The sequence below is a fragment of the Haliotis rubra genome, unplaced genomic scaffold (genome assembly GCF_003918875.1).
Source record: "Haliotis rubra isolate DU_JTF1 unplaced genomic scaffold, ASM391887v1 Scf133, whole genome shotgun sequence".
In the NCBI taxonomy this organism is placed as follows: domain Eukaryota; kingdom Metazoa; phylum Mollusca; class Gastropoda; order Lepetellida; family Haliotidae; genus Haliotis; species Haliotis rubra.
Window position 1 is genome coordinate 961,994 of NW_025765259.1, and position 10,423 is coordinate 972,416.

Consider the following 10,423-nt stretch of genomic DNA (forward strand, 5'->3'; position numbering starts at 1 on the left):
GAAAGCGAAGGAGGTTGGCAGCCTCATTCCGCCGACCTCAGCTTGAAATCCGTTCGACTTCCATACAGAAACGCAGATAATGGACACAAAATACATCTTTTTTACGAAGATGAAGTATTGCTATCAAAGGGGGTTGATAACGTGCGTTGAATCAGGGATATTCTACATCACGCGTTATAGAGGTTGGTTACCATATAGCCCCCTAGGTTATCTGACCAACTCTCGGTGCAATACCGGGAATAAGGTGAGGCGCACCACGAGAAGAACTTTTCCCTTGGCAGATCGGGTCTGGCAACTCAATGCCTCTACCTCAATGTTTTTGTTGGAAACATCTTCAATAAATAAACAAATACAGAACCATTCAAAATGATTTATTTGTTTACAATATCTGCACACTGCAGTTAATAAATTGGAACCGGCGGGACCTCCTTCCCCCTTTTCCATTCTCCTCAGGGTCACTTGAATCATCTGAAAAATGAAATAGATGTTTAGACAGGATCCTCATAGATAGTTTTGTAATGAATAATTTGAGTTACAACAATGATTAATTTGATGAAACATTCCTAGAACGTGAACATGGCGTTTACCAACAAATTACATTCATCAGTATCAAGGATATTTTTCATGAAAATCTCAAATACCAATAAACTTGGGGTTAGTACAAACTCTTGACCAATGGAATGACAGTTCGGTCGGTGGGCCACTGTGGCCAAATGAGCAGTGCATTTTCCCCCGACCCCTATATAAAGTGTTATCTTTTTAACCCGTAACCCACGCTTGAAATGTATTCTATTAGGGTTATTTCGACGGGGTATGGTTTAGGACTAGGTTTAGGGTTTGTTTCTTTTCATAGAAAAACCATAGGCCTATATTCTTAGGCATAGAATGATTAAAACAGAATACGGGGGTTACGGGAGGAAGCCTTTCCCATATAGTTTAGGGGGGAGCCATCACATTTTACATAAAACCCACACCCACACCCACACCCACACCCACACCCACACCCACACCCACACCCACCCACAAATTATGAAGTGTCCCTTAGCGTTAATCAGAAGAATAGGACAGTGGTACGAGGTAGACATCTACATATAAGACACACCATGCATCAATACACTACCAGCATTTCAATTTAATTTAGATTACTTCATTATTTTTGAATTTAACTTGATTAGTATGACTACCAATATCCTAATATTTTCGAAAAAGGAACCGCTAGATAGGCGGTAATGAGTATAGCTTTTCTGAGTACAAATACAGATATAGACAAATGCTATGTAGGGCACGATACTTACCAGATGACCAGTTTGCTTCAAAATCCACTCCGGCCTGGAACACAGTCGTCGCAGCTCGCTGAGAAGTCAAGAGCATCTCCTTGTCGCAATTCATTTGCTGTAATGGCAGTTTAAATCACGTGGTTTTGACATTGCGTGATTGTTTAGAGCTCGACTTGCACGAGATTCTGGTGCAGGAACGTATTTCGCACACTTATGGTCCGTTTGGGTTCAAATGAGAACGACAAATGATTAAATAACTCGAAATTGGGATAAGTGCACAAAACATAAGTAAGACACATGGTCCTGAAACCTCTGTACCCAAAAGGATCTGAAATCGGACGGGTTTTTTATCGATCACGGAAAAAGTTGTTTAGTAAGAAACCATCACGTAATATTGTGCTATTTTCCCGCTTCACACCGGGGGATGACAAACGGCTGATGGAACAGCGCCTGACTAGCTGGGGTCATCTCACCTGGCTGTACTGAGTTGCACCTGAACGTGTGCGTGTGTGTTATCTGACCAACTATCGGTTCCATACCGGGAACAAGGCTCGGCTTCGCCTCACCTTATTCCCGGTATCGCATCTCGAGAAGAACTTTTCCCTTGGCAGATCCGGGTTGACAACCCGATGCCTCTACCTCAATGTTTATATTGGAAACATCTTCAACAAATAAATACAAAACCATTCATTTTTTAAGATATTATAATATCTGCACATTGCAGTTAATAATATTTCAACTGGAATAAGAATGTTTTTGGCCTTGTGGTATATGCGAAATAACAACCTTAAGCTCGTGATTCGCTTCGATAACAACCTCGAGGGAACCGAGAGGTGGTTATCACACCGAGGGACGAAGTGGGAGCACCAATAACGCCAGTAGATGCTTGACGACATCACCGAAACGGTTCGTCTGGACATGCACTAGTGCTCGTGGTGGTCAGATTCACTACTCAAAAGGTTTCGTATCTGTGAACCAACTCCATCATGACAATGACTGTTTCACTCTCAGTATTTCTAGGACTGTAAAATCGTCAACATCAAACATGGATGTATACTGCTTTCCACCTGAGCTACAACCAACTTGTTTTAGCGAGTAGCGTGTGATTGAAATACAGCGAATCACTCGTAAAATCCAGAGAGGATGTAGGAACCCCGAAAATATCAGCCAACAGAGTTGCATTCAACCAGTTGGTGAGTAAACATAGATAACATACATGCGAACAGCAATACACCAGGCGTTATTATCCATAAGGGACCGTTCATCTCTCTCTCTCTCTCTCTCTCTCTCTCTCTCTCTCTCTCTCTCTCTCTCTCTCTCTCTCTCCCTCTCTCTCTCTCTCTCTCTCTCTCTCTCTCTCTCTCTGTCTGTGTCTCTCTCTGTGTCTGTGTCTGTGTCTGTGTCTGTGTGTGTGCGAAGTATGTACAATGTGATTGATCCCCCCCGAAACTGTATGTACAAAGTAAGTGTCCCTCCTGCATGTCCTGTACAAAATCAATTCAATGACTTACTCACCCCTTCTCATAATTTTAAGCATCATTTGTTAACATTTAATTGTACAAACTTGTATGTGTACAAACTTGATACACATACACATACTCTTTGGTAAAGGAAAGTCACTCGGAGTATTATTATTTTATTATATTTTTGTTGGTTGTTAAACGTCGGTCTCAGCAATATCCCAGCTATATAGCGGCCGTCTGTAAATAATCGACAATCCTGTGATCAACAGCATGAACATTAATCTACATAACTTGAATACCATCACATGTGTCAAACAAGTCAGCGAGTCCGACCACTCGATCTCGTTAGTCGCTCCTCACGACAAGCATGGCCATGGGTTGCTGAAGTCCGAATCTAACCCGGATCCCTTGGAGTAGTAAAATGTAGCTGTTGGGAGAACGTCTGTCACAAGCACACGTAACAATCCCGACTCTCACAAACCTACCCACTGCCGCTAGTGGAGTCACACAGGGCATGAAATCATGTACGGCTGCTAGACTGACTGACTGACTGAGTTTGGTTTTACGGCGGGGGACACCAGAAATGGGCTTCACACATTGTGCCCATGTGGGGATTCGAACCCGGGTCTTCGGCGTGACGAGCCAACGCTTTAACCATTAGGCTACCCCACCGCCCCTACGGCTGCTGGAGAATAAGCCACAGTGGTGTGTAAACGGCCGAAGCTTGAAACTTGTACTTGCTGGCGCTGGTGGAACATCTATCATCCCTAGAATTAAAATATGCGCTCCGTGGTAGAACATCTGTCATCCCTGTATTGAAATAAGCTCGAGGTAGAACATCTGTCAGCCCAAGTATTGAAATACGCACTACGAGGTAGAACATCTGTCACACCTAGCATTCAAATACGCATTTCGCTATAGAACATCTGTCACTCGTAGTATTGAAATACGCATTTCGAGGTGAAACATATGTCAGCCCAAGTATTGAAATATGCATTATGCGGTAGAACATCTGTAAGTCCTAGTATTCAAATATGCAATTCGACGTACAACATATGCCACCCCTAGTATTCAAATACGCGTTTCGATGTAGCACATCTGTCACCCCTAGCATTTAAATACGCACTTTGAGGTAGAATATCTGTCATCCCTAGTATTGAAATACGCACTTTGAGGTAGAACATTTGTCACCCCTAGCATTCAAATAGGCATTTCGAGGTAGAACATATGTCAGCCCTAGCATTCAAATACACATTTCGATGTAGAACATCTTGTCAGCCCTAGTATTCAAATACGCACTCCGCGGTAGAACATCTGTCACTCGCAGTATTGAAATACGCGCTTCGTGTTAGAGCGAGTGAGTGAACGAGTGAATTTGGTTTTTAGCAATATTCCAGCAATATCATGGCGGGGGAAACAGAAACTGGACTCCATACATTGTACCCATGTGAGCAATCGAACCCGCGTCTTCGGCGTGACGAGCGAACGCTTTACCCACTTGGCCACCCCACAGCCCCACTTCGTGGTAGAGTGTCTGTCATACCAAACGCTCAAATACGCGCTTCGTGGGAGAGTGTCTGTCATACGAAACGCTCAAATACGCACTTCGTGGTAGAGCGTCTGTCATACCAAACACTCAAATACGCACTTCGTGGTAGAGCGTCTGTCATACCAAACACTCAATACGCACTTCGCGGTAGAGCGTCTGTCAAACCAAACACTCAATACGCACTTCGCGGTAGAGTGTCTGTCAAACCAAACACTCAAATACGCGCTTTGTGGTAGAGCGTCTGTCATATCAAACGCTCAAATATGCACTTCGTGGTAGAGGGTCTGTCATACCAAACACTCAAATACGCACTTCGTGGGAGAGCGTCTGTCATACCAAACACTCAAATACGCACTTTGTCGGAGAGCGTCTGTCATACCAAACGCTCAAATACGCACTTCGTGGTAGAGCGTCTGTCATACCAAACGCTCAATAAGCACTTCGTGGTAGAGCGTCTGTCATACGAAACACTCAAATACGCACTTCGTGGTAGAGCGTCTGTCATACCAAACGCTCAATACGCACTTTGTGGTAGAGCGTCTGTCATACCAAACACTCAAATATGCACTTCGTGGTAGAGCGTCTGTCATACCAAACACTCAAATACGCACTTCGTGGTAGAGCGTCTGTCATACGAAACACTCAAATACGCACTTCGTGGTAGAGCGTCTGTCATACCAAACGCTCAAATACGCACTTCGTGGTAGAGCGTCTGTCATACGAAACACTCAAACACGCACTTTGTCGCAGAGCGTCTGTCATACGAAACACTCAAATACGCACTTCGTGGTAGAGCGTCTGTCATACCAAACGCTCAATACGCACTTCGTGGTAGAGCGTCTGTCATACCAAACACTCAAATACGCACTTCGTGGTAGAGCGTCTGTCATACGAAACACTCAAATACGCACTTCGTGGGAGAGCGTCTGTCATACGAAACACTCAAATACGCACTTCGTGGTAGAGCGTCTGTCATACGAAACACTCAAATACGCACTTTGTCGGAGAGCGTCTGTCATACGAAACGCTCAAATACGCTTCTTCGTGGTAGAGCGTCTGTCATACCAAACGCTCAATACGCACTTCGTGGTAGAGCGTCTGTCATACCAAACGCTCAAATACGCACTTCGTGGTAGAGCGTCTGTCATACCAAACACTCAAATACGCACTTCGTGGGAGAGCGTCAGTCATACGAAACGCTCAAATACGCACTTCGTGGTAGAGCGTCTGTCATACGAAACACTCAAATACGCACTTTGTCGGAGAGCGTCTGTCATACGAAACGCTCATATACGCACTTCGTGGTAGAGCGTCTGTCATACCAAACGCTCAATAAGCACTTCGTGGTAGAGCGTCTGTCATACGAAACACTCAAATACGCACTTCGTGGTAGAGCGTCTGTCATACCAAACGCTCAATACGCACTTTGTGGTAGAGCGTCTGTCATACCAAACACTCAAATATGCACTTCGTGGTAGAGCGTCTGTCATACCAAACACTCAAATACGCACTTCGTGGTAGAGCGTCTGTCATACCAAACGCTCAATACGCACTTTGTGGTAGAGCGTCTGTCATACCAAACACTCAAATATGCACTTCGTGGTAGAGCGTCTGTCATACCAAACACTCAAATACGCACTTCGTGGTAGAGCGTCTGTCATACGAAACACTCAAATACGCACTTCGTGGTAGAGCGTCTGTCATACCAAACGCTCAAATACGCACTTCGTGGTAGAGCGTCTGTCATACGAAACACTCAAATACGCACTTTGTCGCAGAGCGTCTGTCATACGAAACACTCAAATACGCACTTCGTGGTAGAGCGTCTGTCATACCAAACGCTCAATACGCACTTCGTGGTAGAGCGTCTTTCATACCAAACGCTCAAATACGCACTTCGTGGTAGAGCGTCTGTCATACGAAACACTCAAATACGCACTTCGTGGGAGAGCGTCTGTCATACGAAACACTCAAATACGCACTTCGTGGTAGAGCGTCTGTCATACGAAACACTCAAATACGCACTTTGTCGGAGAGCGTCTGTCATACGAAACGCTCAAATACGCACTTCGTGGTAGAGCGTCTGTCATACCAAACGCTCAATACGCACTTCGTGGTAGAGCGTCTGTCATACCAAACGCTCAAATACGCACTTCGTGGTAGAGCGTCTGTCATACCAAACACTCAAATACGCACTTCGTGGGAGAGCGTCAGTCATACGAAACACTCAAATACGCACTTCGTGGTAGAGCGTCTGTCATACGAAACACTCAAATACGCACTTTGTCGGAGAGCGTCTGTCATACGAAACGCTCAAATACGCACTTCGTGGTAGAGCGTCTGTCATACCAAACGCTCAATACGCACTTTGTGGTAGAGCGTCTGTCATACCAAACACTCAAATACGCACTTCGTGGTAGAGCGTCTGTCATACGAAACACTCAAATACGCACTTCGTGGTAGAGCGTCTGTCATACCAAACACTCAAATACGCACTTCGTGGTAGAGCGTCTTTCATACGAAACACTCAAATACGCACTTCGTGGTAGAGCGTCTGTCATACCAAACGCTCAAATACGCACTTCGTGGTAGAGCGTCTGTCATACGAAACACTCAAATACGCACTTCGTGGTAGAGCGTCTGTTATACCAAACACTCAAATACGCACTTTGTCGGAGAGCGTCTGTCATACGAAACGCTCAAATACGCACTTCGTGGTAGAGTGTCTTTCATACCAAACACTCAATACACACTTCGTGGGAGAGCGTCTGTCATACCAAACATTCACATACGCACTTCGTGGTAGAGCGTCTGTCATACGAAACACTCAAATACGCACTTCGTGGTAGAGCGTCTGTCATACCAAACACTCAAATACGCACTTCGTGGTAGAGCGTCTGTCATACGAAACACTCAAATACGCACTTCGTGGTAGAGCGTCTGTCATACCAAACACTCAAATACGCACTTCGTGGTAGAGCGTCTGTCATACCAAACGCTCAAATACGCACTTCGTGGTAGAGCGTCTGTCATACCAAACACTCAAATACGCACTTTGTGGTAGAGCGTCTGTCATACCAAACGCTCAAATACGCACTTCGTGGTAGAGCGTCTGTCATACCAAACGCTCAAATACGCACTTCGTGGTAGAGCGTCTGTCATACCAAACGCTCAAATACGCACTTCGTGGTAGAGCGTCTGTCATACGAAACACTCAAATACGCACTTTGTGGTAGAGCGTCTGTCATACCAAACACTCAAATACGCACTTTGTGGTAGAGCGTCTGTCATACGAAACGCTCAAATACGCACTTCGTGGTAGAGTGTCTGTCATACCAAACACTCAATACACACTTCGTGGGAGAGCGTCTGTCATACCAAACATTTACATACGCACTTCGTGGTAGAGCGTCTGTCATACGAAACACTCAAATACGCACTTCGTGGTAGAGCGTCTGTCATACCAAACGCTCAATACGCGCTTCGTGGTAGAGCGTCTGTCATACGAAACACTCAAATACGCACTTCGTGGTAGAGCGTCTGTCATACCAAACGCTCAAATACGCACTTCGTGGTAGAGCGTCTGTCATACCAAACGCTCAAATACGCACTTCGTGGTAGAGCGTCTGTCATACCAAACACTCAAATACGCACTTCGTGGTAGAGCGTCTGTCATACCAAACGCTCAAATACGCACTTCGTGGTAGAGCGTCTGTCATACGAAACACTCAAATACGCACTTCGTGGTAGAGCGTCTGTTATACCAAACACTCAAATACGCACTTTGTCGGAGAGCGTCTGTCATACGAAACGCTCAAATACGCACTTCGTGGTAGAGTGTCTTTCATACCAAACACTCAATACACACTTCGTGGGAGAGCGTCTGTCATACCAAACATTCACATACGCACTTCGTGGTAGAGCGTCTGTCATACGAAACACTCAAATACGCACTTCGTGGTAGAGCGTCTGTCATACCAAACACTCAAATACGCACTTCGTGGTAGAGCGTCTGTCATACCAAACACTCAAATACGCACTTCGTGGTAGAGCGTCTGTCATACCAAACACTCAAATACGCACTTTGTCGGAGAGCGTCTGTCATACGAAACGCTCAAATACGCACTTCGTGGTAGAGTGTCTTTCATACCAAACACTCAATACACACTTCGTGGGAGAGCGTCTGTCATACCAAACATTCACATACGCACTTCGTGGTAGAGCGTCTGTCATACGAAACACTCAAATACGCACTTCGTGGTAGAGCGTCTGTCATACCAAACACTCAAATACGCACTTCGTGGTAGAGCGTCTGTCATACCAAACACTCAAATACGCACTTCGTGGTAGAGCGTCTGTCATACCAAACACTCAAATACGCACTTCGTGGTAGAGCGTCTGTCATACCAAACGCTCAAATACGCACTTCGTGGTAGAGCGTCTGTCATACCAAACACTCAAATACGCACTTTGTGGTAGAGCGTCTGTCATACCAAACGCTCAAATACGCACTTCGTGGTAGAGCGTCTGTCATACCAAACGCTCAAATACGCACTTCGTGGTAGAGCGTCTGTCATACCAAACACTCAAATACGCACTTCGTGGTAGAGCGTCTGTCATACGAAACACTCAAATACGCACTTTGTGGTAGAGCGTCTGTCATACCAAACACTCAAATACGCACTTTGTGGTAGAGCGTCTGTCATACGAAACGCTCAAATACGCACTTCGTGGTAGAGTGTCTGTCATACCAAACACTCAATACACACTTCGTGGGAGAGCGTCTGTCATACCAAACATTTACATACGCACTTCGTGGTAGAGCGTCTGTCATACGAAACACTCAAATACGCACTTCGTGGTAGAGCGTCTGTCATACCAAACGCTCAATACGCGCTTCGTGGTAGAGCGTCTGTCATACGAAACACTCAAATACGCACTTCGTGGTAGAGCGTCTGTCATACCAAACGCTCAATACGCACTTCGTGGTAGAGCGTCTGTCATACCAAACGCTCAAATACGCACTTCGTGGTAGAGCGTCTGTCATACCAAACACTCAAATACGCACTTCGTGGTAGAGCGTCTGTCATACCAAACGCTCAATACGCACTTCGTGGTAGAGCGTCTGTCATACCAAACACTCAAATACGCACTTCGTGGTAGAGCGTCTGTCATACCAAACGGTCAAATACGCACTTCGTGGTAGAGCGTCTGTCATACCAAACACTCAAATACGCACTTTGTGGGAGAACGTCTGTCATACCTAACGGTCAAATACGCACTTCGTGGTAGAGCGTCTGTCATACCAAACACTCAAATACGCACTTCGTGGTAGAGCGTCTGTCATATGAAACACTCAATACGCTCTTCGTGGTAGAGCGTCTTTCATACGAAACACTCAAATACGCACTTCGTGGTAGAGCCTCTGTCATATCAAACGCTCAATACGCACTTCGTGGTAGAGCGTCTGTCATACGAAACACTCAAATACGCGCTTCGTGGTAGAGCGTCTGTCATACCAAACACTCAAATACGCACTTCGTGGTAGAGCGTCTGTCATACCAAACACTCAAATACGCACTTTGTGGGAGAGCGTCTGTCATACCAAACGCTCAAATACGCACTTCGTGGTATAGCGTCTGTCATACGAAACACTCAATACGCACTTTGTGGGAGAGCGTCTGTCATACCAAACGCTCAAATACGCACTTCGTGGTATAGCGTCTGTCATACGAAACACTCAATACGCACTTCGTGGTAGAGCGTCTGTCATACCAAACACTCAAATACGCACTTTGTGGGAGAGCGTCTGTCATACCAAACGCTCAAATACGCACTTCGTGGTATAGCGTCTGTCATACGAAACACTCAATACGCACTTTGTGGGAGAGCGTCTGTCATACCAAACGCTCAAATACGCACTTCGTGGTAGAGCGTCTGTCATACGAAACACTCAAATACGCACTTCGTGGTAGAGCGTCTGTCATACGAAACACTCAATACGCACTTCGTGGTAGAGCGTCTGTCATACGAAACACTCAAATACGCACTTCGTGGTAGAGCGTCTGTCATACCAAACGCTCAATACGCACTTCGTGGTAGAGCGTCTGTCATACGAAACTCAAATACGCACT

At 45.5% G+C, this 10,423-nt stretch overlaps 1 long non-coding RNA gene across 1 annotated transcript; it reads right to left on the bottom strand.

Annotated features, from left to right (window-relative positions):
* Window positions 1-356: 356 nt before the first annotated feature.
* On the bottom strand, window positions 357-1,411 carry LOC124267691. Its single transcript, XR_006896106.1, has 2 exons — window positions 1,296-1,411; window positions 357-468 (listed from the first exon to the last, which is right to left on the bottom strand). It is a non-coding gene; the product is annotated as an uncharacterized LOC124267691 (long non-coding RNA).
* Window positions 1,412-10,423: the final 9,012 nt, after the last annotated feature.